The sequence below is a fragment of the Acanthochromis polyacanthus genome, chromosome 23, assembly GCF_021347895.1.
Source record: "Acanthochromis polyacanthus isolate Apoly-LR-REF ecotype Palm Island chromosome 23, KAUST_Apoly_ChrSc, whole genome shotgun sequence".
Taxonomy (NCBI): Eukaryota; Metazoa; Chordata; class Actinopteri; family Pomacentridae; genus Acanthochromis; species Acanthochromis polyacanthus.
The window spans coordinates 21,698,226-21,706,646 of NC_067135.1; the positions used below are offsets into that span (position 1 = coordinate 21,698,226).

Consider the following 8,421-nt stretch of genomic DNA (forward strand, 5'->3'; position numbering starts at 1 on the left):
CATTGGTACTCAAAAGATAAGAACCACACCTTACCATCCGAGAGGGAACCCTGTAGAACGCTTCAACAGGACCCTGCTCAACATGTTAGGAACCCTCGAGAACCAGAAAAAGAGTCATTGGCGGGAGTACGTCAAGCCGTTAGTACATGCTTATAATTGTACTAAGAACGAGACAACGGGCTTTACCCCCTATGAGTTAATGTTCGGGCGTCAGCCAAGATTGCCAGTTGACCTAGCCTTTGGCCTACCAGTCAATCATCAGCCAGGCTCTCACTCGCAATATGTCCGCAACCTGAAATCCCAACTCGAAGACAGTTATAGAGTAGCAACTGAGAATGCTAAAAAGACAGCCAGTCGCAACAAAGCGAGGTTTGACAAGCACGTTGTTGACTCCACCTTGGAAGAAGGCGACAGAGTCTTGGTCCGACACGTCCGTCTCAGAGGCAAGCACAAGTTAGCCGACAGGTGGGAGTCCGACGTGTATGTTGTCCTGAGACAGGCTGGAGACGTCCCAGTGTATGTTGTGAAACCTGAGACCAGAGATGGTCCACAAAGAACTCTTCATCGTGACCTCTTACTGCCATGTGGTTTCCTTCCTGTGACCCCAATTGAAAGTGGAACTAATCCGCCAAAGGCAGTGAGGCGACCAAGAACTCGACAACATTCTAAAAATGACACATCGGATGGAGCTGAAGGGGATGAATCCCAATCTGACTCTGAGGAATATCACTATCACAGGAACCTACGAGCGGAAACACTAAGTTTCGATCTGACCCCCGAACCTATGGAACACTTACCTGAAAGGGATGAGCCGGAACCTTCCAAAGAGTTGACTGCTGTTGAGCAAGATCCTTCAGACGTAGCCAAAGCTTTCCCTGAGGACTCTCCAGTAGAGACTTATGACCTGAACTTACCTGAACCTAGAGAGAAAGACTCACCTGATTCCGCAGTTGATGACTTACCTGATCCTGAAAAGAAAGACTTACCTGACACTGAAAAGAAAAACTTGCCTGATCCCGAAGAGAGCAACTCAACTGCTGAACAGGAAACTGGAAACCTACCTGAGGAAGACTTGGAAAATGTCCATCCTTCTACTCCACCTGCTCAGGAGAGCAAAGAAAACACAAGTGATCTGGACCAAACTGACAACCAGAACGCAAGCGACTGTTCAGGAAGACCTGTCAGAGACAGAAAAGCGACTAAAAGACTGACTTATCCTGAGCTAGGAAACCCGTTGGTTACAATAGTTCAGTCTTTATTTCAAACTTTGAGTGATGTGTTTACAGACTCCCTTGAAGAACCTAGCTTTCCCAAACCCCTTAGAGTTATGACAGTATAAATTCAAAATGCACAGGGACGTGCATTAGGTAAAGAGGGGAGGATGTAACCCATGTTAAAATATGACATAAATAAGAATAAATAGTTGAATAAAAGCTGCATAAATAAGTTTGAAAGTTAAAAGTGATTCATTTAATGTCAATTAATCATCAGAGTTAATTAAAAATGTTAATTCGGCAATCATTTAATGTTTAAGATTAAAAGTCTGTTGACAGAAAATAACGTCGTTGCCCCTTTAAGGGACCAGCGACACGGACGCAGCGCCTCAGTGACGCTGCAGCAGAGACCTGAGGTAGAGAGCAGAGGAGGAATCGGAGAAAACAAGCGGTGATTAATTAATAGAAAAAGCAGTGAAAAAGTCGATAAAACTGTCGAAAAACATAACTTGCCTGGTCGGGAACTGACGGGGATTTTATGAGAACTAAGCCACATTGGTTTTGGTGAGTTTTGTGTTCATTTTCATGTATTTTCACCGTGTTGTATTTTTTTTCTCTGGCGGAAAGCTAACGCTAAAAACGTAGCTGGTTACAAAGAAATGCGCCGTCATAAACCGTTTACCAGTTAATATTTTGGGTTATGAAGACTGTGAATGTTATAAAAGTGTGTGTAAGCTGTGTAAATGAAAGATTTGTGCAGTAATTAGTGCGGGAGACGGAGCCCTGAGATAAGAGACCGCTCCGCTGCCATTTTGAGTTAAAAAAAAAAAAACACCGTAGCAGTAACGTTACAACTCAGAGACTGTGAAGGATTTATTGTGTGATTCAAGGATTTAAAAATAGTTTTATTGTGTTTATGGCCTGTTACACAGGTCAGGTTTTTTTGCTCGGTTGGAAACTCGGTCGGAGTGAGGATTGGTCTGCCATGTGCGGGCGTGCACATCTACAGACGGGATTCAAGATGGCGAGCCAGACCCAGACCTTCAACTCATCTTCTTCATCGCGTCATTGAGGAAATCCTCTGCGTGTGGTAACTCACTGCCAGAGTGGTAGGAGTATCAGGAACTAGTTTGAACTGAACTGAACAGAACTGAGAACTGATTGAACTATTATTTTTTGGACTGAGTCGAACTGAAACTTTTCATTGAACTGAACACTTGAATTCACATTTGGACTTGAACTTAAATTTAAAGTGTCATACTTTTATTTGCATATGTTTATATTTTTGAATGTGATTTGAATAACTGTGGTCAACTTTGATTTACTTGGGTTTTGTAGGTAATTTCTTGCCTGTAAAAGAAAGGACGAGTTAACTCTGGAAGAAAATAGGAATCCAAAATAGGTACAACCTAGGAAAAAGAGACTGATCTAATTAAATTAGATTAGCTGTACTAAAATAAACTAGGTGAACTAAAGAACAAAAAGGAAGAGTGAAATACTTTTTTTCCCCCATTTCCCTTGTTATTGGGAACCTGCAGGGTATTTTTGGGTTTATGTACTGTGTTTTATATTTGTGTTTCACATTCAGTAAATTGCCGGCCTTTTCTACTTAAAGCAACGGTCTCTGGTGTAATTTTCCTTGCTCCCCACTCCTTAGAACCTAGAACTGGTCCAGTGGCGCAGTTAGTGGTGTGATACCGGTGCTACAATACTTTCTGCAGCATTAGTGTTTCACTTACACGGGCTCTAGAAAATATTTGAACCAATGCCAAATAAGAAAATTAGCGTTTTAAACAATTTTTCTCCAGTTCAAATTATTCAGTTGGACTTTGAAAAGCAGCACATGCAGTAGTCAAAAATTCCAAATTATGTTTTAGTGTAAAGAGGGATGGAAAATTCACAGGCCTGACAGCCTTGAGTACTGCAAACAGAGGTTGAAGTTGCAGTCAATCTGGAGATTTTTGAGTAGTTTTAGCCCAGCCATGACTTTCTAGACCAAATACTTCCAGAGATACAGCAAAAAAAGTGTTACAAACAGGCACTATATAACGAAGGAAACCATTGAAAGTATTTATTTATTTTTACAATGGAATACTGCTCCAAATTGTTACCAAAAAATATAAAATACACCACCTAGTCAAAAGTTTGTGTTGCTAAATTGCATTACAATAGCTACACCACTTGTAGGTTCAGTTGCAAATATCTGTGTTCCAATAAAATATTTACAGGGTATCAAGTGCACTTGACAGATAGAGATATGACAATATAAAAGTATTCTCTGAGAAAATATAGGAGTATTGTAGGAAATATATATTTCACAATAAAATTCCATGAACAATTTGCTATAAAACGCCAGCTTTCGGGCAAAAACAAAATGTTTCAGTTTGAAACTTATGAAGTAGCCTATTTTCCCAGAAATAGCGTGTCAAAATTGTTTCAAGAAAAGCAATTTGACGATATGAAATGCATGGCTTTTTAAAAATCTCACCAAAAGTGTACTTTTCTACATAATTTTCACAAAGTGAACAAATTACTAATTTTCAGTGCGTCAAAAGGCTTCAAAATATACAGGAGTTTTTGCACAAAATACAGGAATTTATAGGCATTGCTGGAAATAATAAGGATATTGGGAAGTCACTGATTTCTAAATAGAACTGTTTTAATAAAGGACTCCATGTCGATGTGCTGGTCGAATGCCACTGCTTCCTGGCTGGTTTGGGTTGTCCTCACTGCGATCTAAAACATTTGATAAAAGAATTAACATGGCAAATTCCCAAAAGATTTGTTTCTGTTTCACCAATACCTGAAAGAAAACATTATTACAATGAATAGCTGCAAATCACTATGAAAGCCAAAAACCGATCCTGAATCATTTTCATAGCCACACAAATTGACAAGAAAAGAAAAGTACTAAATTGAAATAATGAGCAACCATTAACAATTAAAGAACATAACCTTTTTGTCTGGTTTCCCCAAATTGAGGGATGGTACAGCCCCTGGCCTGAGAAGCTTGTATTGAGCATGTTTTGAGAGGATGAAGTCCTCCTCCCTGAAATGGTTGCTGCATACATAATTATGATCCCCTGGGATCCATCTCCTCTTGGTCCCCACCGCTTCTCTACTGATGACCTGTATCCATTGATCTCTCAGTGTGCTGTCCTTGGACTACTTGGGAAACCTGAAATGTGTGGCATATTATAATACATCCATAGACAATGATGCACTGTGACTGTCATTGAATACTGATAGTCACACCAGCTTACACTGTACAGTTAGCGATTCAGCTAAACTGGGGCACTCAAGCCAAGGTCAGAAGGAGTTTCTGTTTGCAAACAAAGAAGCAGAGCAAATTTGAGGCAGAATGTCCCAAATAAAAGAGCCACTTACTTATGAAAGGATATATTACAGCCACGCACAAATCGATTGGTGCAGGAGATGGCAGCACACGATTTTACCATGGTCTGATATTAGCCACATTTACCTGAAACCATAACAACAGAGACACTTAAATTAACAGGTTCATGATGATGATGATTGCAAGGTGAGTGTCAGCACGTTTCCTTTCACTTACATTCCAGAGAAGGAATCACAAAACTGGTGGCATTGAAGGAGCTAGCAGAAGTGGTAACTGGTAAGTGCTATGCAGTGACGTATGCACTTGTCAGTGTCAGATATGATCATGCCGTGCTGTTCACCTTCTCAAACAGATTTCTAGTTCATTAACACATATTTTCTGATGACAAAAATAGCCTTGTCTCCCGTCACAGGTCAGAGTGAGACCACAGGCACAGGGGGAATGGGAATGCATGGCAGCGAACTGGGTGCTCTCCTGAGGAGAGTCTGCTCAGTTGCAGTCACTGAAAAACCCTGCCAGTGCTGGTCTAGGGCCTCCTGGGGCCTATTTCACGAAGCAGGTTTTACAAACTCTGAGTTTCTTCCACAACTCTGAGTTGATCTACTCTGAGATAGAAAACTCTGAGTTTTCGGTTTCACAACGGCTGATATGAGTTGGTTTAATCAACTCGGAGTAGTTTGACCCGGAGTTACGCGCGTGCACCGCAACTCTGAAAAGACAGCATCAATGGAACCCCGATTCGACGAGTCACCATGGAAACGGGGAAGCGAAAGGCTGCGTTTTTGAACGGGAAGTTTTTAATGCGCTCATATGGCGAGTTTGAACACGTTTTTAGAAAGAAGTGCAACACCGCTGCAGCTGCAAAAGAGAGAGAGACGGCGTGGAGAACAGCCCGGATCAATGCGTAAGTTTAAATGTAGTCCTTTGTAATCGTAATAATATTACAGGGAATAACTGTCTGAATGGCAGCCTAGTAAGTTATTTCATTTAGGGGAAATCCCGACGGGGCAGCAGCTTAAGATGAAATATAAAAACACTGTTCAAACAGGTCAGACCTCGGCATTATCTCATGGAGGTACTTCATGTTGATCATGTTTTACATTGTAAAGTAGCCTAAATATTAAGTGGCTGTTTGACTGTGCAGTCGTTTTATTCACACAGCCTAAATGTCTGCATCCATATCATGTCCTGCTAAATAATTCAGCCTATTTAAACTAACAGATTTCTGCTCAGCCAACAGAAAGAAAGCAGATGCCTGTAAAACGGTGGTATAAAATGTCATGGATGCATACACACGTGGACAAAATTGTTGGTACCCCTCAGTTAAAGAAGGAAAAACCCACAATTCTCACTGAAATCACTTGAAACTCACAAAAGTAACAATAAATAAAAAATTATTGAAAATTAAATAATCAAAATCAGCCATCACTTTTGAATTGTTGATTAACATAATTATTTAAAAAAAACAAACTAATGAAATAGGGCTGGACAAAAATGATGGTACCCATAACTTAATATTTTGTTGCACAACCTTTTGAGGCAATCACTGCAATTAAACGATTTCTGTATTTGTCAATGAGCGTTCTGCAGCTGTCAACAGGTATTTTGGCCCACTCCTCATGAGCAAACAGCTCCAGTTGTCTCAGGTTTGATGGGTGTCTTCTCCAAATGGCATGTTTCAGCTCCTTCCACATATGTTCAATGGGATTCAGATCTGGGCTCATAGAAGGCCACTTTAGAATAGTCCAACGCTTTTCTCTCAGCCATTCTTGGGTGTTTTTGGATCGTTGTCCTGTTGGAAGACCCATGACCTGCGACTGAGACCAAGCTTTCTGACACCAGGCAGCACATTTCTCTCCAGAATGCCTTGATAGTCTTCAGATTTCATCGTACCTTGCACACTTTCAAGACACCCTGTGCCAGATGCAGCAAAGCAGCCCCAAAACATTACTGAGCCTCCTCCATGTTTCACCGTAGGGACAGTGTTCTTTTCTTCGTATGCTTGGTTTTTGAGTCTATGAACATAGAGTTGATGTGCCTTACCAAAAAGCTCCAGTTTGGTCTCATCTGTCCAAAGGACATTCTCCCAGAAGCTTTGTGGCTTGTCAACATGCATTTTTGCAAATTCCAGTCTCACTTTTTTATGAGTTTTTTTCAACAGTGGTGTCCTCCTTGGTCGTCTCCCATGAAGTCCACTTTGGCTCAAACAACGACGAATGGTGCGATCTGACACTGATGTACCTTGGCCTTGGAGTTCACCTTTAATTTCTTTGGAGGTTGCTCTGGGCTCTTTGGATACAATTCCAACGATCCGTCTCTTCAATTTGTCATCAATTTTCCTCTTGCGGCCACGTCCAGGGAGGTTGGCTACTGTCCCGTGGGTCTTGAACTTCTGAATAATATGAGCCACTGTTGTCACAGGAACTTCAAGCTGTTTAGAGATGGTCTTATAGCCTTTACCTTTAAGATGTTTGTCTATCATTTTTTTTCGGATGTCCTGGGACAATTCTCTCCTTCGCTTTCTGTTGTCCATGTTCAGTGTGGTACACACCTTTTCACCAAACAGCAGGGTGACTACTTGTCTCCCTTTAAATAGGCAGACTGACTGATTATGAGTTTGGAAACACCTGTGATGTCAATTAAATGACACACCTGAGTTAATCATGTCACTCTGGTCAAATAGTTTTCAATCTTTTATAGAGGTACCATCATTTTTGTCCAGGCCTGTTTCATTAGTTTGTTTTTCTAAATAATTATGTTAATCAACAATTCAAAAGTAATGGCTGTTTTTGATTATTTAATTTTCAATAAATTTTTATTTATTGTTACTTTTGTGAGTTTCAAGTGATTTCAGTGAGAATTGTGGGTTTTTCCTTCTTTAACTGAGGGGTACCAACAATTTTGTCCACGTGTATATATATATATATATATATATATATATATATATATATGGTAGTTTAAGTTTACTGAAACATGTCACTGATCTAGGATGAAGAGGATGAAACTGTGTCTGCTGCCTTTACAGGGGGGGATCCAGAAAGGCATACAGAGGTATGTTACTGATAGTTCTCTTCTCATTCAGACTTTGGGTGGAATATAGAGTGTGACATTTAGCCTACACTGAAGTATTGCACATTCTCATCCTTTTTAACAGAGCATGGCTGGACAGCAGCAGGATGGTTCCTCAGCTTCCACTGCACAGACTGACACAGTGAGATGGATGTTCAGGAAACACCAGAGCTTCATTCTGTGGAATTCATGTGCAACTGTATAATTTAATGTCCTCTATGTAATCCCAGTTATCAGTAAAACGGATTTACAAACTGCATTTGCTGAGAAAAATATATTAAAAAAAACAGATTAGGAGGGCAGATCTGGAAATTGAAACACTGGAGTACAAGTTAGAGGTGGTGATGGTCACAGGTGAATTTTGTTAACTATTGGAACATGAACTGAACTATCTTTTATTTGTAGGAAATAAAGAAGACCAAATGAAATGTGTATCATGTCTTTATGTGCTGTGGTGGTGATGATGGTGACTTAAACTCTAAAGTGATTATTGCATACGGTGTCTCTGACTGTTCTGCTGTCCTGGATAGCTGCAGGTGGATGGGCTCATCATCTGGGTCTTCAGTTTGTAGGGCAGGGTGTTGCTCTCCTCTAATAGTGGTAATATTATGAAGAACAACACATGCCACAGTAATATCACAGGCCCTCTCAGGGGTCACCCTGAGGAGACGTAGGCTCTGGAAATGGGCTTTCAGCAGGCCTATGGTCATCTCCACCCGGGCTCTGGTCCTGCAGTGAGTCCGGTTGAAGTTCTGTTGGGCGCCTGGTTCAGGGTCAGGGTAT

The 8,421-nt window shown here is 40.8% G+C and overlaps 1 long non-coding RNA gene across 1 annotated transcript; it reads left to right on the top strand.

Moving 5' to 3' along the window:
- Positions 1 to 4,437: 4,437 nt before the first annotated feature.
- Positions 4,438 to 7,906, top strand: LOC127532318 (uncharacterized). Its single transcript, XR_007939703.1, has 3 exons — positions 4,438 to 5,473; positions 7,558 to 7,620; positions 7,724 to 7,906. It is a non-coding gene; the product is annotated as an uncharacterized LOC127532318 (long non-coding RNA).
- Positions 7,907 to 8,421: the final 515 nt, after the last annotated feature.